Here is a 25,063-nt window from a genome sequence, read left to right on the forward strand (position 1 = left end):
TATTGACATACACTTCACAAACTATAAAATTCACTCCTTCAAAAGGAACAGTTCAGTGGTTTTTAGCATATTCACAAGTTGTACAACCATCACCAATATCTAATTCCAGAACATGTTCCTCACCCCAAGAAGAAACCCCACACCCATTAGCTGTCACTCCCCTATTCCAACTCCGGCCTCCAGCCCCTGGCAACTTTCTGTCACTATGAATTTGCCTAGTCTGGACATCTTTTATAACTGAAATTGTACAACTGCTTCCTAAGGTGCAACAACGGTCTCTTTATAAGGTTTCTCCCTACAAGTGTTTCTTCCAAGAAATCTGGTTTTGCCCCTCACTGCTTCCAATTCCTCAGATTTGGATGGTGTGATGGTTAATTTTATGTGTCACCCTGACTACGCCACGAGGCACCCAGATATTTGATTAAACATTATTCTGGGTATGTCTGTGAGGGTGTTTCTGGATGAGATTAACATTTAAAACAGTAGACTGTGTAAAGCAGATTGCCCTCCCCAAGGTGACCACTCAGCCTTAGTCACATCCAATCCGTTGAAGGTCTGAATGGAACAAAAAGGTTGAGTGAAGGAAAATTTGCTCTCTCTCTTTCTCTCTCTCTGCCTTGTCTTCAAGTTGAGACGCCAGTTTCCTACCTTTAGACTCAAACTTGGACTGGAACTTATATCATCGGCTCTCCTGGTTCCTATGCATTCAGACTCAGACTAGAAGTACACCATCAGCTTTCCTTGGTCTCCAGTATGCCGATTTGGGGACTTCTCAGCCTCCATAGTTACATGAGCCAATTCCTTACAATAATCTCTTTTACAAACACACACACACACACACACACACACACACACCTCATACTAACTCTGATTCTCTGAAGAACCTTACCTAACGTAATACATATTAGAATCCCCTGAGTTTAGTAAAATCTCAGAGCCAAAAGGGATGTGGCCCAAGAATCTGTATTTTTAACAAGCCCCTAAGTGACTCTTAGGGATGTGAAAACTTGAGGCCCCAGAGCTGCAAAGAAGTTACACTGACAGCTTTTGGCATTTCTACGTGGCCCTGCTTTAAACAAAGGGCAGACTGAAATTCCTTTTTTGTCTCCCTCAACCTCCAAAAACTTTCCATGTATAAAATTATCTTCTTATAATTGTGCTAACATTTTCTTCACTGTTCCACAAAGTTGTAGCTTATAAAAGAAGGTCCAAATATTCTCTATCATAGGCTTAATTTCAGATTCACTTTCCTCACAGTCAAGATGAAATCAACAAGTTAAACACCACTGTTAGTTTTTCAAACAGCAGTGACTTGCATCTCCTTTGCATTAAATTTAATATGGGTGACTCTTACTTTGTATCTTCCTTATCTATTCTGAATAGATATTGGAATATAAACGTATGTGGGTAGCATTAATTCTGAAACAACACAAGAACATTCTCCTAAAATAATGAAACCAACAGCATCCATGGTACGTCTGATAAAAGATTAATTCTGCCCTCAAAAGTAAAGTATGCTTCAGCAGATTAAGAGTAAGGGTGCCATTGATAAATTAAAAATGGGCCTTCCTGACACTCAGCTTTCTAAAAACATTATGTTAACAAAGAATATTTAAGGCACTAAAACTGCCTGAAGCTTTAGTGAAAACAAATTTCTATTAAAAAGTGGGGTTGGGGGGGAAGATGAGAGAGAACAAAGGTTAAATAACTATGGCCATTTGGTTAAATAACCCTGCCTAATCTCACTCTAACATCAGGCCTCTCCTAGGTCCATCTTCAAAAGGGGGAAGAGGAATTCAGATAAGGATTAAGGACTCAAGAAAGCTCAAGTCCAAGGTGTTAGAGCTTTCAGAGAGAAGAAAAAAAGGTATTAAGATGTGCTTGGTGGGTGTTTCTCTTTCAGCTCAAGGAATCAGAGTAAGAGAGCTCGGAGGAGCCTCCAGCATCAACAGAGTGCTATCAGCCAAACAAGACCAGAGTAAGTCCTTGGAGTATAGAAGCACTCTTAGTAGGCTTAGATGTGTTTTAGGAGACTTAATAAAAGGCCTTAAACAGTTGTGCAACCAACACCAGGATCCAGTTGTAGAACACTTGCAACGCACCACCCCCAAAATTCCCTTTATCCCTTATGCCCATAAGTTCAATCACAGCTCCCACCCCTAGACAACATGCTTTACACATCCATACCTGCCTTTTCTAGAAATTTCATATAAACAGAGTTCTATCATAAGTAGTCTTTTGTATCTAGCTTCTTTCACTAGTGTAATGTTTTTGAGGTTCATCCTTGGTGTTACATGTATCAGTAGTTGGCTCATTTTATTGCTGAGTAGAATTGCACTGTAGGACTATACTACATTTTGTTTATCTGTTTACCAGTTGATAAACATTTTAATTGTTTCCAGTTTGGAGCTTTGATAAATAATGCTTCTGTGATCATTCACATACAAGTCTTGGTATGGACATTATGTTTCATTTCTCTTGTGTAAATATCTAGGAGTGGAATTACTGAGTCATGTGATAAGTATAAGCTTAATTGTTTACACATTTTCAAAATCGGGTTGTTTTCTTATTAAGTTGTAAGAGTTCTTTATATAACTTGAATACAAGTCCTTTATCAGATACTCGTTTCACAAATGTTTTCTTCCATTCTGTGCCTTGTCTTTTCATTTCCTTAATGGTGGTCTTAGCTCTAACATTTAGGTCTATGGTGCTCTTGGAGTTGACTTTTGTGAATAGTGTGAAGTAAGGTGAAAGGTTCATTTTTTTTTTTTTTTGCATATGAATTGCCCCAGCGCTATTTGTTGAAAAGACACCTGGAACGGTTTGATTTTGAAGGATCATACTTACTCACCGACTGTGGGAAAAGCAGGCAGTAGAAAAGAATTCGTATGCAAAGAGAAATGTGGCTCAGGATTTGGAAAGTAGTATCGGAAAATCAGGGGGGGAATGAGATCAGCTTGCAAAGCAGATTTTGATCTTTTAGTCAAAGCTGTGATGGAGAGAAAGAGGAAGATGAACCTCAGATTCAATAGTGTCATCTCTTCACATGACAGAGGTAGAGAAGACCGTCTCCTTAAGCTGGCATTCTAAAAGGCAGCCCATACTTTTATAGCGGCATGGAAAGCATGCAAGTGCATTTAGTGTTACAAGCTGGAAAAGCCCTGGTGATAAGGAATGTCTATTGTGCCTTCAGAGTCACAAGAACCATGAAAAGCCTCAATAATATAAACACACACAAAGATTCCTGTAGAGCTTCCATTTGTGAACCTTAAGGGGGCCTTCTCTAGTTGCTAAACCCTAAGCAAATGATAACCAGAAACACAGGGGGCAGAGGGAAAAGGAAAATGTTAGTTCTCATAAGCTCTTGAAAGCTGCACTCAGAAATCCTTTGAGGGTGGTTTCTTGTGAGATCAAATGTGGCTACAAGAGAGAAACCTCTCCAGGAGGTAGAAACAATAGGCCTAGAAAATTCTAAAATGGGGCAAATGTAATAGCCACTGTGTTAGAAGTGTTCATACATGACTAAACTATTCTGGGCTAGAAAAAAGAGAAAGAACAGAAGGTGAGCCGTACACGGTCACTAATTTTGCTTGGAGAGTTATTGTTTACAAATTTTATGTTTTTGAATTGTTGAATCTAGAGATTCAGTCTCTGGACACAGCTCACTCTGTTGAGGTTTGGGGTACTCGTAGCCAAAGAGTTTAAGAGAGAGTAGACAATAAAATGGCTATATTTACTAAGGCCTTACTGTGTGCCAAGCTAAGTCCTCTCTATGCATCACAGGAGATCCTCATAATAGCCTCGAGAGGCAACATTATCCCCATTTAACAGGTGACTAAAATAAGCCTATTAGAGATTGACTTTCCCAAAATCAAATCACTAGCAGGTGGCAAAATGGGGCTTTGAACTTTGGTCTTTTAGGTTTTGAAACCCATGCCCTTTAACTTATACACACTAGATTTATTTCATGGTGCTAATTTCACTCAAAAGCAAATTTAAGGCCCTCCCTTTAGCCCCAGAGAAGTAGAGTGAAAAGGATCAAGGCACATTAGGTCTACTTTTTAAAGAATTTACTTAAGAGAAGTGCTACCCTTGATTACTTTTTTCATCTCCTATAGGTAGACTAGGTGTGCTGCCAATGCCGTGATAGTCTTGTATATCCTGAGAACCCTCCCAAAAGAGGAAAGCATAGGAGAGGGTTGGGGTAGTCTAATTCAGACGTGTTGAAGAAGCTGGATTAACGGTAGTGAATTACAAAACCACGTAAGTAGAAACTGATAATCCAAGAAAGCACTTTCACGTAAAAAGGATTAAAATTAAAGAATAAGCAAGTAAGGATGGGAGAAGCTTCTACAAAAATTTCAGGATTCTAAATAAAGAGACGCAATTTATTCTTATTTTAAGACAAAGTTTTCTTGGAACATGGGAGGAGAGATCTATCTTTATCAGAGTAAGACTGAGTCAATGAAAAGCGTTTTGCAATCTGCACTGAAAGATTAACTTTTGGAAATGATGCTAGCATATCTGGGGAGGAAAGGAATTTGTAGAATTAACTCTAAAAAGGTGGAGCAATCTTTGGACATTTTTATACTGCTGGCATTAAAGAATTGTTCTGTGTAATCCTACATGAGTGTCCTAAATAATATAAAAGTATTTTGTGACCTTGCTCAGTAAAAAAAGTTTCCTCTAGACTTCACCCCAAACCTACTAATTCAGGACCCGGAAATATATACTTTTAATATGTTCTCTTAAAGAGTCTTATGAAATCAATCCAGAAACAGTCCCATAACTAAATCTAACATTCACAACTAACTAGACCCTCCAAATATTAGTACTGAAGATGGCCCTGGGTATACATGGGGCTATCTCTGTACTGATACCACAGACCACCATGGTCCAAGACATGTCCTCCTTCTCCTGGACATTTTCAATAGCTTGCACACTGGACCTCTTTCTGCCACTCTTGACCCCGCAAATCTGTTCTCCACCCATCAAGCCACAGTGATCTTTTTAAGTGCCAATCTGATCATGTCAGTCCGCCATTGAAAATGCTCCAATGGCACCAATTACTCTAAGAATAAAACCCCAACTCCTCTATAACCTACCAGGCCCTGCATAATCTGACTCCTCCCTAACTCTTCCACCTGTTTTCATCACCCCACCACCCCCTACCCTTGCTCACTATGTGGTGGTCTCCCCACCTATCCCATTCACTGTGCTAAGCCCAGTGCTTGGCACAGGGTCTGGCACACAACAGGGGCTCCAAAATGAAAAGGAATGAATGAATGAAGTCCTGTCTTGATGCATGTTAATGCCTTGTTTTGATGTTGGAAAACAAGTCCTTTTTAATGCTAAGAAAATTTGATCTGTTGGTCTTATTGGTTCCAAGTGCCACAAAGAAGCCATGGCTAAGAATGGGATATACAGCTTTCAAAGAAAGAAACAGCAGCACTTTGATTCTGGAGTGAACTGGAAAACTAATGGGAGGAAATGAGCAGGGTGACTACCTAATTTCACTTAGGACTTTAGGACCAGTTCAAGGCCTTCTTTCCACCTCCAAGGACAAAGAGCAACAGGGATCAAGGACATAGTGAGTCTACTTCCTAAAGAATTTTCCAGGAAGAATGCTAACCTCATTACTTTTATTCGTGTCTTTCAGCCAGAGTGGTCCGTGGGCCTATGGGGTGCCCTCACCTTCTGAATGCAAAATAAAGCCACCATAAAGCAATCTGCTTAGGCTGGGTTCTAACCGAGCTTTATAACCAAAGGGCAATAACATTTCTATGTGTTCCAGTTCAGCAAAATGCATCAGACTAGAAGAGTCATATGATTCTGGGCAGAAGTCAGCTGGAGTAGAGTTTGGTTGTCTAAGTATCCCCTATTGGTTTAGGAAAGCAGAAGAGAAGTGACCCCAGTAGTCAATGGCTAGAATCAGCAATACCTTCAAAATTGAAGAAAGCACATTTATAGTAAAGGGCTTATTTCACTCAGAGTTGCTCAGTCTCTTAAATCCCTTTAGTCCAACAAACATCTGAGCACCTACGATATGCACGATGCCTCATGTCAAGTACTAGTGCAGTGTGAAGACGAGGTACAGAGAGCAGAGAGGAGACAGGTTGGGATATGAACAAGTATAGCTGCCACGACTACTAGCGAGATCCCTGGGAATATTTTAGTCTGTGTACTGCATCCCAGTCTAGTTTAGTTCAGTTTCCCAGGACCTTCTGACTAGATCCGAAACCAAGTTTGAAGAGGTGACTAGACTACGGAGGGTTGAAAGCCTGGTAGAATGGTTATGACTTGATATGGGAGGGAGGGAGGGAGGGAATCTATTTTATTGGTAACATTAGTCATATAGGGATTAAAAAACTGTAAGGTCCCCTTGAGTTCCGGCATACTGCAGGCACATAATTGATGGAGCCATTCATTAAAGACTCTAACGGAAGGGTGATAAAGGGAAAGTTGTACTTCAAAATCCAGCAGGTGTACCCAGGACCAGCTACAGGGATATTCTGGCCTCGGAGAGGCTGCCAGTGGACTATGGCTGCAGCAGGGTCCCTGCCCCCACGTGAACAGTAGCACACCACACAGAGGGGTACCTCAGTGAGGCCTAGCCACGTGCCCGAGTCAGAAAGCAGCCACGTCTAACAACAAAGAACTAGTATGTGAAGTACTGTGATGATAAAAGTCCCAAATGAAGAAATTTTACTTAGATACCAAGTGACCATACATTATACTTGTAGGAGCTTTAAAATGGAACACAAAATTTCTCCATTGCTTTAGTGGAGTCTTCAAACTCTATGAAAAAATTCTTTTTCATTTTCACCTTCCTTTGTTTTTCTGTATTATTTTTCACAGGGTGTAGTGTACACTTACAATTAATGCACTAGAAAGTCCCCTCCTTTGAAACAGTATAACAAAAACACAAAACAAATTGGTACTGATCATATCAAAGGAAATAGCTAAATATGGAGACAAAGCACTTGGTATAGATTCACTTTATAAACCATTTCATTAAGACCTTTTCACTATGCTCTTTATGTAATAAAATTTTCATATCGTTAGTAAATTTTAAAAAGAAATCTAAAGTAATGTTATTTAAACAGAAATCGTTTTCTTTTAAACTGTGGTCAGACAACAATATTTACTGAGCAAATACTATGTGCCAAGTACTGTGTTACATACAATGATTAAGACAGACTGCCCTCATGAAGCTTACAATCTAGTGAGAAGAGTAAACGTTAAACATTTATTACAAGTGTGATAAAGAAGATGTGGCACATATATACAATGGAATATTACTCAGCCATAAAAAGGAACAAAATTGAGTTATTTGTAATGAGGTGGATGGACCTAGAGTCTGTCACACAGAGTGAAGTAAGTCAGAAAGAGAAAAACAAATACAGTATGCTAACGCACATATATGGAATCTAAAAAAACGGTACTGATGAACCTAGTGGCAGAGCAGGAATAAAGACGCAGACGTAGAGGACAGATTTGAGGATACGGTGGGGTTGGGGGAGGTGGGAGAGGAAGATGGAATGAAGTGAGAGAATAGCACTGACATATATACACCACCAAATTTAAAATGGATAGCTAGTGGGAAGCTGCTGTATAGCACAGGGAGATCAGCTCGATGCTTTGTGACCATCTGGAGGGGTAGGATAAGGAGGGTGGGTGGGAGGGAATATGGGGATATAGGTATACATATAGCTGATTCACTTTGTTGTACAGAAGAAACTAACACAAGATCGTAAAGCAATTATATTCCAATAAAGATATAAGAAAAAACATTTATTACAGGTGTGATCACTACTTTAATATAATCATTTGCAGTAGTCAACGAATTATTACTTTCTATATATATGCCATAATTACATAGTACATGTAGAAAGAAGACAAAAATATGACTAAAAATTATACTCAATTATTACAAATAAGATTTTTCTCAAACATTTTAAGCTATTGTACGCCTGATATCATTATACACCTGTTATCATTTCAGTAGCAAGCTAGAATATGTATTGCTTTTATATATCATGAGAAAAATAAGGATTATTTAAGAACTCGTATTTCCTAATACAACTTTGACTTTTAATTAGCATGATACAACTATTCCATTAAGCAAATCAGAAGCACAAAACAGTAAAATTTTTTACTCTTTTATTATGAAAAATTTCAAAAATATAAAAAAGTAGAAAAAACAATACATAAAACTCCATTTACCAATCATCTAGCTTCAATAGTTACTAACTCATGGCCAACCTCATTTCATTAATAGCCCCATCCACTTCTAAAACATCACATTTATCAGTAAATATTTCAGTATATCTCTAACAATAGGCTCTTTTAAAAATCAGAGCCATAATATCCTTATCATTCCAGCAAAAATGTTCATGTGAGACTTAATATGAAAAATGAACTATGTATAGTTTTATAGAGATAACAATCCAACACGGTAATTTAAAAATCTCATTAAAAATTTACCACAATTTTATAAAAACTGACCTTTTGTCAACAAAGGGCATTGAAATTCATAACTAATCATTTTCTTAAAGTCTAAAATTCCATTAGTGTCCAATGAGAATCTGATCATTTGATTGCTTATTTGACCTTGCCTGATTTTTGCTCATCCTGTCTTGCTTAATGTTAGTCTGGGTTTGGAAAAGTCAGATCGGCTGATAAAAAGAGATTTATAAGTTATGCATTAAAGTATTGTGAAAGGGAAAGACATTGGTCCAGAACTAATGGCATAGATATTTGTCCCTATTAAAAAGATCTATGATAAGTTAGGTATGACTCAACCACTTTCCTTTAATATGCTGACCAAGTTTCTTTGACGAATACTGCTTTATTTTATTGAAATTCAATATTTGGGTAATGTAAATGAAACAGAACAATTAGTCTATTCTGCATCTGCTCATCCTTTAATTAATGAAAGGAGTAATCTAAAAAGAAATCTACTAACCTAACAGCCATAGTTGTATTCAGCAATAATATTTACAAAGCATTTTCTAGTACACATATACATCTGTCCACTCACCCAGTTAGATAAACAGGCAGGTGTAATTTCCATTTTACAAATGGAAGAAACAGAGAAGTTAAAGTAATCTGTACAGGGTTACATGGGAGCCCAGTACTCTTTTCATTACAACATAATAATATACTTAAAATACAACCAAAGAATCTATATGAGCACTAAATTTGAGACCTTAAACATAATTGATAATAAAGTAGTTGCTTCATAAACATACAATTAATTCTTTGGTCATATCACCGAAAATATGTTTTAATTCTCTGAAAATAAAGCCTCTTCCATTCTGTCAAGCTTTATTTCATTTCTAAATAAAACTTTTAAATTAAGAGATATGGTTAGTTTGAGGATTCATTTCAAAGAGTATAAGGAGAAAATCATAAGAATATGACTGAAGGCTACATTAAATCCACCAGACAGATCACTTACCAAAATTTGATTGTGTGGATGTATCATGAGTTATGTAAGAAAACAGGAAAAAACAGAAGTAGTAAACACAACTTGAATTCTGAATCATCTAACTTTGATTGAGGTTTCATCGCAAAGGGTGAAATGAACTTAAGTCCCAGAAGGCTAACACAAAAAACAGGGGAAGTACTCTGAATAGCAGAAGAGCTAGTTAGTATTTCAAAAGGCACGCTAAGATTCACAAAGCAAGGGAAAAGCCACCATTATAAGGTAACTTAGACTTCCAAACCATCTGGGTTCTCTTCTTTTCTATATACTAGGGCATTCTCTGCTTCCTTCCTCAACCTCTGCCTGAATATCTCTTCCTCTCCAGGACATTTGCTGTCCTCTCCCCTTTCCTGTGTTTCCATCTGTCACCTTACCTCCTTTCTCTGGTTCTTCCCTTTCCTTTTTCCTCATGTTTCTTCTGAATCTTTTATGCCCACTGTCACCCCTTTCTTAACTGGCTGGTCATAATATGGAATGAAAGCATTTTAAATATAATTATTGTACTAATTTCAAATCAATGATATTAAACTTTTTATTTATCTCAAAAAGAAATGTAAGATTACCTGACTGCATGAAATCACTGAACTCAGACTGGGTTGCAATCCAGCTCCACATCTTACTAGCTTACTACCTTAAAGAAGTTATCTGTTTTCCAAAAAGTGTGAAAATGAGATAGAAACCCAATGGGGTTCTTGTGAGCATTCCAAGAGAATTCCCATGTGCTGGGCACATACCATACAAAGTGCTTAATAAAGATTAGTCACTACTCAATGTATACACTTCCTTTCCCCAGTTCCATGGAGCTGGCACTTCAAACATTATTGTACAAAATTAACTTTTATTCCTATCACTATACTTGATAGAATATAAAGCAGCATTTAATGATAGTCTCTGTTATGATATGTCCCACCTACCTACCACTGGGCCATTAGAAATAGAAATGACAAATATATATATATATATATAAATGACAATACATAAATTGTCTATTCTATACTTGTTCACCAGGCTGAAGTTATGTATCGATGGAAAAATGTAAGTTAAATGAGACTTTCATTCAGTAAAATAAAAGTAAAAAGTTTAACTGTACAAAACAAGTTTACCTGTACTTTGTAATATATCTAAAATTATAGATAATAAAATGAAGTAATCCAAATAACCTTATATTTCTAAGGGTATATTGATTCTACTTTTAATGTTCTAACTTGACAAATTATTTTACTCTAACAGCCCTTGGAGATGACAGTACATTCCTACTGTTGTTAAAGCCTTTGGAAAGCACAACAAAGTATATACACCAAAATTGGGCTTTGTAATGCTCCTAAATATCCAATGTCTTAGATAATAAGTAGAATAGCAAAGTTTCTTACCTGTGATTATAAGGAATTTAACTCATCAATATATAATTAGTTTGATTTATAAGTATAATATTCTATAACCACAAAGAACCACCTCTTTCCTGGGAGGCTGATGCATAATGTGCAAAAAGAAAATACATACAAGCAAGAGCACGACCTTCAAAAAGTCACTTGTGTTTGTGAAAATATTTCAGATTAGGCTTTAATATTTTAACAAGAGAAAAATGCTTCCCAGGATGAATAAAATCTAACCAAGGTATAAAGTCCTAACAATCTGTGTTTTAATCATAAATGAGAGCCAATAATCACCTGTTTAAAAAAAAAGCATACGAACACCCTAATGTATGAATATAGAACATTTCTTGCATATTCATGTTTAACATTCTTTAAACAAGAAAACCTATTATCAAAAAACAAAACCTAAAATTAGGTTATACATTTTTCATCATGTCAGACAAATGCATTCACAGCTCACTAAATGTCCTTTCTTACATTTCAAACAGCTTATAAAATCCCACCTCCTTTAATAAGGTTCCCACAATAACTGGAAGTAAGATGGCGAGTCCATCACCCACCCTGACCTAGTCCACTTGGTCCACACCCTTAACCTTCACGGAGGAAGCCATGATCAGTAACAAGAATGTGAGAAAAAGGCATTTCCCTTGTCAGTTTTGGCAGAAGAAAAAAAAAGTTATGTTGTATAAATATGTTTCATTTCATTTTTTTAAATCAGAAGCTCAGAAAGGGCAGAGCTCACGTTATACAACATCAAGACCCAGATTCATCTCTCCAGGAAAAAGGGGTCAAAGGAGGTTTTTAAGTATTTTCATAACATTCCCCAAGTCCAAGTTAACATATACCTTCACAGGGCTGGACAGATAGTAGGTGCTCATTAAACATTTATGGAATACATGAATGAATCAGTCAAATCTAGGAAAGGCAGGTACTAGAAAAACCATATCACTGAGGATGAAATGACAAGTATACTGCAGAATTTCTATGTTAACAGTCAGTATTTGAGTGCCTATTTGCCAGGCACTGTGCTAGATGATTTTTATTTACATTTATTTAAACTATAGTATAAAAGTCTTAAAGGTGTTACACATTTTTACCCAAAAAGAGCACATCTGGGGACTTCTGAGCAATAGGCTCAGCAGACAAGAGACGGATTTGTGGACCAGGATGCTCAATGCAGCAGTATTTGTAGTAATGAAAAAACACAGAAGCCTCCCAAATGTACCAAAATTAGGATAATGGTTAAATGATGGAATATATTTTTGATAGACTGCTACGTGGCCATGAAAGATCATATTTTCTTAAAACATTTAATGAAATCGGAAAATATAACATAATTGAAAAAGCAGGATATATAATTATTAGGAGTTTAAACATCATTCTATTAAATATATAAGCAGAGTGAAAAAACTGAGGAGATAAAATGTTAACTACCTCTTGGTAGTGGGATTATGTGTGTGATTTTAATTTTCTTTATGTTCTTATTTTCCAAAGTTCTACATCAATACTCCATTGTCACAGAAAACAAATGCTAAAAAAGGTAAAAAAAACATGGGAGAAGGCTTTTTAAAATTGATTCTCTTATTTTAACCTAAATAATTCTCATATAAGTTTAGAAAACTTGGGGACTTCCCTGGTGGTCCAGTGGTTAAGACTCCACGCTCACAATGCAGGGGGCCCGGGTTCGATCCCTGGTCAGGGAACTAGATCCCACATTCCGCAACTAAGAGCCCACATGCAGCAACTAAAGATCCCGCATGCGGCAACAAAGGTCCCGCACGCGGCAACAAAGGTCCCGCACGCGGCAACAAAGGCACGGCGTGCCACAACTAAGACCCAGAGCAGCCAAAAATAAATAAATAAAATAAATAAATAAATGTTTAAAAAATAAGTTTAGAAAATTTTAAGAAACAAAATGTAAATTTTCTTAAAATTTAGAAAAATAGGATGTAAATTATTTTAACCTATAAAATATTAGATATAAATTAGTACCATATTTCTCCCTGGCCTTTATTCTTCCATGCAATAAGAAGAAAATGTATTATAAAACAATATACAATGCATCTAAATACACTTTGCTTGGGTAAGCCAAAAACAAGTTTTTGAAAATCTGTTTATATATTTCCCCTATATATTGAAAAAACGTACATTTAAAAAAAATTGTTAAGAAACATAATACTATGTAGAGCCAATTCACTAGTTTAGACCCAAAATATAAAGCAAAAATTTAAAACACTGAATCACTGTTCCAACATATAACTGGACTGCAAAAAAAGACATACATCTAGAACACAGTATTAAAAGGTACTTTAAATGTACACAAATATGAAATGCTTAGTGGAGGGATACATTCCAGGAATTCTCAAAGCCAACGGCTTCGGCAACATGGTGATAACGTGCTTGTATTACACAGCTTCTCGCCTGTACTTTGTCTGAAAACGATAATCAAATATATCCCAGACCTCACTTGCATGGAATTATAAAATAGGGACACATTTGCTTTCAGTGACCTAATTAGGGAGCTAGAATTCCCCATTAGCCTGACTGATGGAAATTAGCATCTCTAAGTTTTCTCCATAGTCTTTTCTGGGATGCCCAAAGTAGTGCCTCGCTCCTGCCCAAGCGCTCAGCTTTAGCTGCTGTCCCACAGGTGCTGATTTGCTCTGGTTCCTATTGCCTCCGTGTGCCTTGCAGCAGAGCCACTCAACAGAGCTCAAGGCTTTTCCTGCCTCTTATGATCATTCCAGTGTCATGGCATCGAAGTTCCTAGTCCTGGGAGTGCCAGAGCACTGCAGAAGTGGAACCAATGGCCTCTGCCCCAGTTCTGCCCCAAACCTCACCACCTGAGCCCCGATGGGGCCACCATCTCACAATGTCCGTCTGTCTCTCCATACACAGTTTCTTCAGTTTCTGGCCCTCTCCCTCTAACCATAGGAATTAAAACCAAGTACCAGGGGTTGAATGAGGAATAGATGCCATACAACTTGCACCTTCCCTTACTCCCCTACCACAAAGCTCTCCCTCTTCCTCATGTTTTCAAAATATGTGCATCAGGATCTGGCAAACGCTATGTATACAGCATGTATATAAAAAGAAATGGGCCGGCAGGAATCTCTACAACTTTAGGTGGTTAAGACTTGAAGTCACAAGGACTAGATTTGAGTCACTCATTTCACCTCACACCAGCTACATACTTAACTCTCCAAATCCCAATATTCTCATCTCAGTTACTGCAGTACCTACCCCCATTGAGTTGTGTGAGGATTAAAAAATATTATGCATGTAAAGAATTCATATAATACAAACTCAATACAATTGTATTCAAATAAATTGGTTCATTTGGCAAAAGAGAGAAAAGATTATATGTTAATCTGGGTGAAAACTAAGTTTCTGGAATTTCATAAAAAAGAAAAGCATCAAAAGAAAAACATCTCGGGGGCTTCCCTGGTGGCGCAGTGGTTGAGAATCTGCCTGCCGGTGCAGGGGACACGGGTTCGAGCCCTGGTCTGGGAAGATCCCACATGCCGCGGAGCAACTAGGCCCGTGTGCCACAACTACTGAGCCTGCGCGTCTGGAGCCTGCGCTCCGCAACAAGAGAGGCCACGACAGTGAGAGGCCCGCACACCGCGATGAAGAGTGGCCCCCGCTTGCCACAACTAGAGAAAGCCCTCGCACAGAAACGAAGACCCAACACAGCCAAAAATAAATAAATAAATAAATAAATTTAAAAAAAAAAAAAAAAGAAAAACATCTTTGTTCAATGAGATTTTTGGTTTAGTTAGTTGAAGAGGCTTGGTCTTTTGAAATCTTAGGCAATCTGTCCTTACCTAACATTGTAGAGTTCATTAACTATTTAGAGGAGGCAATGCAATGACAAAGTAGTGCCTAACTGGGAGTCAGATTTTAATTTTAATTCAATTTACAAATGTTTATCATCAAGTATGTAAAAGCCCTGTGTAGTATGTATGTATGTGCAGCGGTGGTGAGGAGTAATGTACACAGATACCCATAATAACATGAGATAAATGCTAAAATAGCCATGCAAAAATCGCTTTTGGATCACAGAAGAGAAAGCAATTAGTTTTACACATTTGTGGGGGGGACCAAATGGTATCTTGAAAGTCACAAAGGAGAGACCTTTAAAAGATCATTTCAGGCATGGAGGTGAGGTAGGACCACTCAGAACAATAGGTACAAGGTCCCAGAGATGTGAATGTACAAAACATATGGTAAGAATGAAAAATCCAGGTATCAAATTCTGGCTCTGCCTTAGGCAGCACTGTGGCCACCTTGGACACATTATTTAATCTTCTATACCTCCGTTTTATATTCTGTAAAAATGGAGGTAAGACTATCAGATTAGAGCTTTCTCATAAATAAGGTCACTTTCATAAAAATATAACCTATTATAGTTAACTTTGTTTTATGTGTTATCAGATTTCTTCTAATGTCAGGTTTGAAATTTTTAACTAAGATGTCTTAAAAATTAATATATCTAAATTTTTGATATTCAAAGTTGAATTTTTAAAGTTTTGAGCATGTTTTAATTTTTACTCATGGCATTTAACTTTTACTGCCTTCTAAAAATCTTCAGGGTATTCATGGCTTCTGGGGGTTTGTATTATTCATTTGCATGAAGCTAGGAAGTGACGTGATTCATATTCGCCACACGTCAGGGATTAACATTCACACCAGCACTTCTCTTCTGGTTCCAGAATGAGATGTATTATCCTACTCTTCCCACCAAGTACAACGACAAAACAAAACAAAAAAACCCTGGGCATCATATATAAAACAACCACATGTAGACTTTTCCTTTGGCTAGAAACAGCAGGACAGCATGGTTTTCCTGAGGTTTGTTTTTGTTTTTGTTTTGGCCTGTGTTCACTGATGTTTCCAGGTTGCTAGCTTCTCCAGGACCCAATGAGGGATGTGTGAGGCAAAAAGACAATCCAGGGAATTCACCACTGTGTTGTCCTCAGGTTCCCAGGGAAAGATCAAGAGATGCCAACACCATGATGATGCAGATGTTGGAATTATCTGACAAAAATGTTAAATCAGACATCATAAAAAATGCTTCAGTAAACAAGTACAGTACAGACATTCTTGAAGCAAATTTTTTAAAAAGTCTCAGAAAAGAAACAGATGAAATAAAGAAGAACCAAATGGAAGTTTTAGAACTGAAAAGTAAAATAATCAAAAGGAAAAAAGTCACTGGATGGTCTCAAAAGCAAAATGAAGACGAGAGGAAAAAACCACTAAAACGGAAGATAGAAAAATAGAAAGTACCCCATCTGAAAAACACAGAGAAAACAGACTGCAGAAAATGTAATATTCATGTCATCAGTATTCCAGAAAAAAGAAGAGAAAGAATGTTGAACTAAAACAGTACTCAAAGAAATAATGGCAGATATTTCCCCAAATTTGGTTAAAGAAATAAACCTACATATCCAAAAAGATGAGTGAACCCCAAAAGAATAAACATAAAGAAACACATGCCAGGGCTTCCCTGGTGGCGCAGTGGTTGAGAATCTGCCTGCCAATGCAGGGGACACGGGTTTGAGCCCTGGGCTGGGAAGATCCCACGTGCCGCGGAGCAGCTGGGCCCGTGAGCCACAATTACTGAGCCTGCGCGTCTGGAGCCTGTGCTCTGCAACAAGAGAGGCTGCAATAGTGAGAGGCCTGCGCACCGCAATGAAGAGTGGCCCCCGCTTGCCACAACTAGAGAAAGCCCTCGCACAGAAATGAAGACCCAGCACAGCCATAAATAAATAAATAAAACAAATACTTTAAAAAAAAAAAGAAACACATGCCAGAACATATCATAATCAAACTACTAAAAACTAAAGACAAACAAATCTTGAAAGCAGCAAAATCTCTCTATAGTTGGAATGTGAAAAACAATTCAATATTACAGCAGATTTCTCATCAGAAACCAAGGACACCAGATGGAAATGGGACAATATTTTTCAAGTGCTGAAAGAAAAGAATTGTCAAGCCGAAATTCTATATCCAGAAAAAATATCCTTCAGAAGTGAACAGGAAACCAAGACATTCATTCAAAGATGAAGAAAAACAGAATTTCTTGCCAGCAGACCTACCCTGAAAAATAACAAGTAGTTCTTGAAAAGGAAAAGAAGCGATAAAGAAATCTTGGAACACTGGGAAGTAAGGAAGAGGAAGACAAAGAGTAACAATTTGGATTAATACAATATACTTTACTTCTCCTCTTGAGTTTTCTAAATTATATTTGATACTGAAACATTCAAGCAGGGATAGGCTGAGAAAAATTCAAAGCCAGGTTCAACCCATCCTAATCCTCCCTCCTTCCTATTCCTTTCTCTTTCTCAACTAACAAATGGACACACTGATCATGCGGCCTAGAGACCTAAGTCCTTCTTGACCCTGCACTACAATGTCTAGACATGTTTTATCCCTTTCACTGCTTTAAGAAAAGAGAATTTCAGTCTCTTTCCCTGCTAGGGATGGTATGAGACAAGCCAGGAATGCATCTGACTGATATAAGACCTCTGAACATGACTTTTAACCATGGTAAAAAAAAAAAGATTAAAAGTGAAGGCTGATTCCTGCTTATAATCTGGCCCAACACTACTAAATATACTGCTTTATTCTGTACCAACATGTTAATTTACAGAAACATATCAAATCAGTATTAAAAACAGCATCATGCATATTTTATTACAAACTGGGAGAATTCTATATTTAACTTATTCAAATAGTGAAGCTGTTTGTCTGGTATCTTTGTAAGGACATGAACTTGCATAAGAGTGCAACTTACAAAGAAACAGAAAGAAAAGGGAGCACACTGCACCCCTGCATTAGATACGCCCTCTGCTCTGGCCTTGGTTCATAATCCACTACCCCAAGCAAGATGCCCCGAGGAGCAGTGCAGAGCTGAGAACAACATATATCTGACCCGTATTTTCTGAAACATGCTATTAGAGGTCACCTGCCCACAATTAGACATATTCCTATACTAACAAAATATGAGTGCAGGGGAAGTCCCAGTGGAGGCTACCACATTAGGGCAGGGAAACTAACTCCTCTTTCCTTTATCCAAAAGGAAACTCTAATGAATGAAGAGATTGTAAAAATAGTTAGAAAAAGCTGACAACTCTCTTCTACATCCAGGAAACACATTTTTTGCATGCAAGAAAAAAGTGACCTTATTATTTTTTAAGAACTGTTACAGATCCAAGAAACCATATAAATCTCTTCAAATGTTTTTAAAAGGTTTAAAAGCCAGGAAATTTAGATGTTTCAGCACCATTAATGCTAACCTTGGCACTGTGACTGCTACCAATCAATTTTTTCCTTTTGGAAAGAATGAATAATTTTGATGAATGCTATTGCAAATTACACACTAAAAACACAATTTTTCATATGAATGGGGCCAATGTCTTTTGGCACGCTTGTCACCATCACAACATAACTATTAATCTTCAAATACAGTTATTAACAACCTCAGAAAATCATTTAGAAGACCAACTCTCCTTTTTAAGGTCAGTGATTATCACAGTTAATGACCAACTGGCTTTAGCCATTACTGTCCTGAACTTTACATCATGTTTTAAACTAACAAGACAATAAATAACTATTAATACCAACATATTTTGAAGGGTGTTTTTCAGTCACCATCTATGCTCACCAAAAACATAATTGCTTTTGTGTTTTATATAATCACTCGGTCACGTGCTGATTTTTGTTTGTTTCCTTGTTGTAGCCGGTGTTATTTTATCATGAAAGTAGGAATAAGGGTGAAGGGTAAAAAGACAAAATCAGAGATAAACCCTATTAGCATTTTTCAAAAATACTAGTTAAACCTGTATTAGTTTAGAAAATGTAAAGGGCACTGAAAGGTATCAAATGAAAAGTAAAAGCCATCTTCTCTTCACTTTCATTTCTCAAAGGTAATCACTCAAGTCTCTTATAGTTGCTTACAAAAAAACTGTTTAATGTATATGCTTGTGTACAGTATATGTATCTCTTTATTTTTCTTTCCAATTTCAACAACAGTTTCATACTTGATACATTGTTCTGCAGCTTTCTTTTTTCACTTATAATATCTTGGAGATCCTTCCATATCAACATACATAGGTTTATCTCAATTATATAATAACTGCAAAGTATTCTATCATGTGAAAATATACAAACTTATTTAACCAATCTTATACTGATGGATATCTAAGTTATCTATTGTTTTGTTGTCTATTTTGTTTTGTTATTGCAAACAGTATTTCAATGAATATCCTTGTACATATATTTTGAAAAACATGTGAAAGTTATCTGCAGTATTCCTTACAGTGTGACTTCTGGGTGAAAGAACATGTGTCTTTTTAATTTTCAGAGATTTTGCTACACTGTCTTCCAGAAAGACTATACTGACTGATTTTCATTGGAGAGAGTGTCTCTTTCTCTACCAGGTATTGTCACACCTCTTATTTTCACCAACCTGCAAGGTAAAAATGATCTCAAGGTGTTCTCACTTTGAATTCTTTAATTATTAATAAGGAGGATGTAAATCTTCTCATGTTTATTCAGAGGCGGTTGTTCTTAGCTATTATTATTTTCTTATTTAGTTAGAACAGGAAAATCAAGTCTGATCCCTTTAGTTTAGGGCTTGATACATAACAGCTGCTCAATAAATGCCTGATCCCTTATCAGATGAATCAAACAACAGTTTAAAAGAAACCTTCCTTATAGCCACACTGTATTGTCCTGATACAATCTAATATCTGGTTTTCAAAATTCTCAAGATTCCTTGACAATGAGCCAAAAGAAGTTGGCAAAATTATAGAACAAGCAGGTTACAAACAAAAGGACACACAACAGTAAACGCATTATGTAGTCGCTCTCCTGTAGCTATAATCACAGATGACCTTCTACCCTGTTATACACAACACACGTTTCTCCATATTATATAAACCTTTTGAAAAGCTAAATAATATTCCACCAATCCTATAAAGTAGTATTTTCCAGGTTTTATTCTTTCTATAAAAAGTATATTTTATACATCCTTCTACAATTTGCTTTTATCTTTTCATTCAACATTATGTTGCTGAGATGTAGACATAGATATATGTAAATCTACTCCATTAATTCAACCACTTCCAATTCTTTAATATACAGTGATTTATTTATCAGTTATATTATCAATTTATGTTTAAATTATTACAAACAATGTTGCAATGGACATTCTCGCACGTCTCTGAAAACATGTACAAAAGCCTCTGTAAGATATGCATATTTATGTATATATGTACCTAGCAGTAAAACTGCTGAGTCCTCTTGCAAAAGTGTTGGAGATGATATAAAGAAAAGAGAACGCCTTTCCATTACTGGTGAGAGTATAAATTGGCATAAGCATTTTGGAAAGCAAGTTGGACATATCTTCAAAGTTTCTGAATCTGTACCTATGAATTAGTTTATTCCTAAGATTTCTTCCAATCTTATAATTTCATAACTGGGAAATTTTCTTGTTACCAGATATAAAACTGGCTTAGGTGTATTCAGAGCAATTAAGCAACAATGGGAAACATACTCATATGTGATTGAAGAATAGAGCTGGACAGGGTTAAAAAGCATCGTAAGTACAGAATCAAATCAGCAAGTTTTTGTTAAATCAGAATCCTATGTTGATAACAAATTTTGGAAAAACAGAATTCTGAAAAAACACTATTTTTGAATTGCTTCAAAAATTTCTGGTACAAATGAAATTACTAAAATTAGGAAAAGCACAGTAATATATTTGGTGTGATTTCCAGCAATCATCTGTTTTCTGAAAGTTGGCAGTGAACATATGCCTGAGAATCTAAATACCATTTAAGTATATTATACTACATATAGAAAGATACATGAAACACATATCTGACTACGCCTTTCCTTGATACGAGGGTAAAAGTCACAGAAATAACTCTAGGCCTTCAAGAGAGCTTTACAGATATCGAATTTCCCTGACAGCAGAGAGGCAAACACTATTTAATTCACAAAGCTAGGTAACAGGTACTGCTGCTATTCTTTACGTTCTAATTGGAAAATTCTCAATTTCTCATTACGCATAGCGAATCTGGTCCACCATCAGATGAATCCATTACACCTGTATTCTTAGAAAAGGCATAAGCTACTATGAATATGATCTGAGGCCTCTGAGTACAGTCTTTGGATTTTCTCAAGGTCTTAGATTCTGTAACAATGATCTAAAAGATTCTAAAGAACAATCATATATATCAGCTCAGCAAGTAAAAGCTAATCACCATGTCGGGGACTTCCCTGGTGGAGCAATGGTTAAGAATCCGCTTGCCAATGCAGGGGACACGGGTTCGATCCCTGGTCCAGGAAGATCCCACATGCCTCAGAGCAACTAAACCCCTGCGCCACAACTACTGAGCCTGCGCTCTAGAGCCCGCAAGCCACAAATACTGAAGCCTGCGCACCTAGAGACCATGCTCCGCAACAAGAGAAGCCACTGCAATGAGAAGCCCGCGCACTGCAATGAAGAGTAGCCCCGCTCACCACAACTAGAGAAAGTCTGCGTGCAGCAACGAAGACCCAAAGCACCAAAAATAAATTAATTAATTAAAAAATTAAAAAAAAAATTTGTTTTTAAATCACCATGTCAATAAAACATTCTCAGAAAAAACATTCAAAATTGTTACCGCATGTTCAAAGCAACTGTTGAAACTAATGTAGAAAAGCAAAGCTTTACCAACCTGTACATGAAATTTCCCTTTAACGACAAGTCATATGAATTATAGAAAGAACATTTTACTCTAAGAAAAGAAGTTTTTTTTAATCTTCATTTCTGTGCCTCAGCGGGTTGTCTATAATGGTAATCCTTGTATTTAAGCATGTGGAATGGTTCTTTGAAGAATGCCTTCAAATAATTCATACCTGCTAAATGTATTTAAACTTTAAATCTTTACGAATATTTTTGTATTTGTTAAAGCATAACAAGGTGCCACCTCTCCACTCAAAGTCCTTTGGATTGCAGAAGTGCTATCTCACCATTTAATGGCTTCTCTCCCCCTCCCTCTCCCCCTCTCCCTCCCCCTCTCCTTTGCTCTCTTTGCAAGATAAAATGAATAAAGTAGGTCATCCTCCTAGATTCTAACATCCAGCATTAACTATTGAGGATAATTAGACTAGCAATAACTTAAGAAATATTTAGGCAAATAATTTAAAATTTGTAAAACAAGTATCCACATAAAAGTAGTAATAAACATGAAATCAGCTTTTCCTACAATATTGGTATCCTTAGGTAAACTCATGTTTTGAATTCATGGAAAAAATTAATTAAGGTATGAATACATTTTATAGAATCTAGAGCTTCAAATGTAAAGAACTTTCAAGGTGCATTATAAAGAAACTTACTGGTAAAATAGTTCTTAAGTGGCCATCTGTGCTTCTAAGAAAGAAAGAGGAATAAAGTTTCAAGAATTTGCAACATATTCAAGTATATTCCCTCAATTGAGCTTGAATTGGCTAAATTATACATTCTCTGATATTTCAGAGGAAACAAGACATCAATTACCAATTCCCAAAATTCTGACTATACATAACTTCTTCCTTAATTCAGTACCCACCTAGAGAGAAAACTCTGTCCCTCATGCTTTCCTCCTCTCCACTATTTAAATCACTGATGTGTCTAAGTTTAATGATCCAATAAGAATTTAAAATAATCATAAAGACATCACTTATTCCCAAGGGATGCATCGAACACTGAGAGAAAATGGAAATCATAAATTTGTCTAATTTCTCCACCACTAATTCTGCAATGTTAAAGAGTAACAGATTCCTACTTAATTGTATTCCAAGCAAAGACAATATGTTAACTTGTAGAAATAATATTTAATAATTTAACATAAGCCATAATTTCACAAGGGACTTTCCTGGTAGCACAGTGGCTAAGATCTGCCTGCCAATGCAGGGGACACGGGTTCAAGCCCTGGTCCGGGAAGATCCCACATGCCGCGGAGCAACTAAGCCCATGCACCAAAACTACTGAGCCTGCGCTCTAGAGCCTGCATACCACAACTACTGAGCCCACGTGCCACAACTAATGAAGCCCGCGCGCCTAGAGCCCGTGCTCCGCAACAAGAGAAGCCACGGCGATGAGAAGCCCGCGCACCGCAACGAAGAGTAGCCCCCACTCACCGCAACTAGAGAAAGACCGCGCGCAGCAACAAAGACCCAACACAGCCAAAAATTAATTATTTTTAAAAATTAATTAATTAATTTTAAAAATTAATTAATTTTTTAAAACTTTCATAAAAATATGTTTTTTACCCCATAAATGTGAGCTAAAATATAACGGTAAGAACAAAGGACAAAAGACAAGCCTACCCTCTGCTTTCTCCTAGACAGGGCTGTCAGAGGTATTGAATTATGCCCTTCAGGAAATCATTCAGAAAACATGAATGGACCTAGGGGGTATTATGCTAAGTGAAATAAGTCAGACAGAGAAAGACAAATGCCATATGGTTTCACTTGTATGTGGAATCTAAAAAAATAAAAGATCAAACATAAAACCAGACTCATAGATACAGAGAACAAACTGGTCGTTGCCAGAGTGGAGGTGGGGTAAGGGGGTATGGGTGAAATAGGTGAAGGGGATTAAGAGGTACAAACTTCCACTTGTAAAATAAGTAAGTCATGAGGATGTAATGTACAGCATAGGGAATATAATCAATAATATTGTAATAACTTTGTATGGTGAAAGATGGTAACTAGACCTAATCGTGGTGATCATCTTGTAATGTATAAAAATATTAATCACTATATGTTATACACCTGAAACTACCATAATATTGTAAGTCAATTATACTTCAATTTTAAAAAAAAGAAAAGTATTTAGTATCAATGTTTATGTTAATCCTAATGTCCTCCTCCTCCTCAAATTGGCTACATACATTTTACTTGTTCACAGATTTATTGTAATAGGACACTGTGCAACCTACATACTAACTATGTTGCTTTATATGCATATCTATTATATTAGAAATAATTTACTGTGGCTTTAGTGAATGTACAAAGGACTTGTACAACGCAATGGAACAGAGTGTTGAGTAGTCAAAGAGATTAATCAATCTTGAAGAAAAGTTTATATACATGTATCTCAATACACATTTGCTGTTTATTCTCTGACATATTGAACTATATTTCTTCCAAAATCCTGAAAAACATTAAGACAGAACATAATTGTGGCATATAGATAATTACTTTATAAATACAAATAAGTTACGTTCTAGGGTCCTAAAAGTTTAACAAGCAGCATATTTTTTTTCATGCAGCATATTTTAATACATATACACTGTAAAATGGATTTTAACTTTTTCATTTCGTTGTTCCTACAATGTTTTCTTTGTATTTTATAAAATACTACAAAGAAATGAAAACGATATGGTTTTCAATATATCTTCATTGATCCCTACATTTAGGCAGATTCAAAGGTAAATTCAAAAAAGAGAAAGAACAGGTTTCAGGGTTTTTTTAAGCAATCCAATAACTGACTTTTAATTCAGTAGCCATAGGTTTCCCTGGTTGTTGGGAATATAACAGAACTGTGCTGGGTGCATATTGAGGTTCAACCCCAAGGAATCCTGAGTTTGTGTCCATGGAAAGACTGACCAAGTGCATAACATGTTATGGTTCCACCTCCCAGGATGTCATTTCTAACATGTGAGACATGTCAATTTATTTCCACACTTTATTTTCACACATTATATTGTCTTGAATTGGTTGAAAATCAGATAATGGAGTTCTTAAAATCTGAAATAATGCAATTTCTTTCCAAGGTTTTTATAAATGACACATCACTTTTTTTCTAAAGCCTCTTTCTAGCAAGGCAACCCTAGACAAATCACTTAGAAAAACTCACATTTAAAGATGTTACTAAAAATAGATTTCAAACTTTGTATCTGGTTATCAGGGAGGGGCAGGAAATAGCACCTAAAACATAAAGCTGTTGTGCTCATGAAGTGAGAAAGTGCTTAGCAAAAAACCAGAGCATGATAAGCATGAAAACATTTTTGCCAAAACTTTGAATACTGGCCTCTCTGCTGACTCTAAAAACAGCCAGCTCTCTGCCCTTAGATAAGCCACTAAACCTCTCCAGGCCTGTTTTTTCACCTGTAAACCATTCTCCTGGATTCCAACCCTTGCAGTCAGAAGAGTCTCTGAC

At 36.6% G+C, this 25,063-nt stretch overlaps 1 protein-coding gene and 1 non-coding gene across 3 annotated transcripts in view; one reads left to right on the forward strand and one right to left on the reverse strand.

Annotated features, from left to right (window-relative positions):
* FBXL17 (F-box and leucine rich repeat protein 17) overlaps window positions 1-25,063 on the reverse strand; it is a 471,945-nt gene that overhangs the window by 332,242 nt on the left and 114,640 nt on the right. The gene's annotated exons all lie outside the window — the stretch shown is intronic.
* TRNAC-ACA (transfer RNA cysteine (anticodon ACA)) lies at window positions 12,494-12,566 on the forward strand. Its single transcript has one exon. It is a non-coding gene; the product is annotated as a tRNA-Cys (tRNA).

The sequence above is a fragment of the Eschrichtius robustus genome, chromosome 2 (assembly GCF_028021215.1).
Source record: "Eschrichtius robustus isolate mEscRob2 chromosome 2, mEscRob2.pri, whole genome shotgun sequence".
Taxonomy (NCBI): domain Eukaryota; kingdom Metazoa; phylum Chordata; class Mammalia; order Artiodactyla; family Eschrichtiidae; genus Eschrichtius; species Eschrichtius robustus.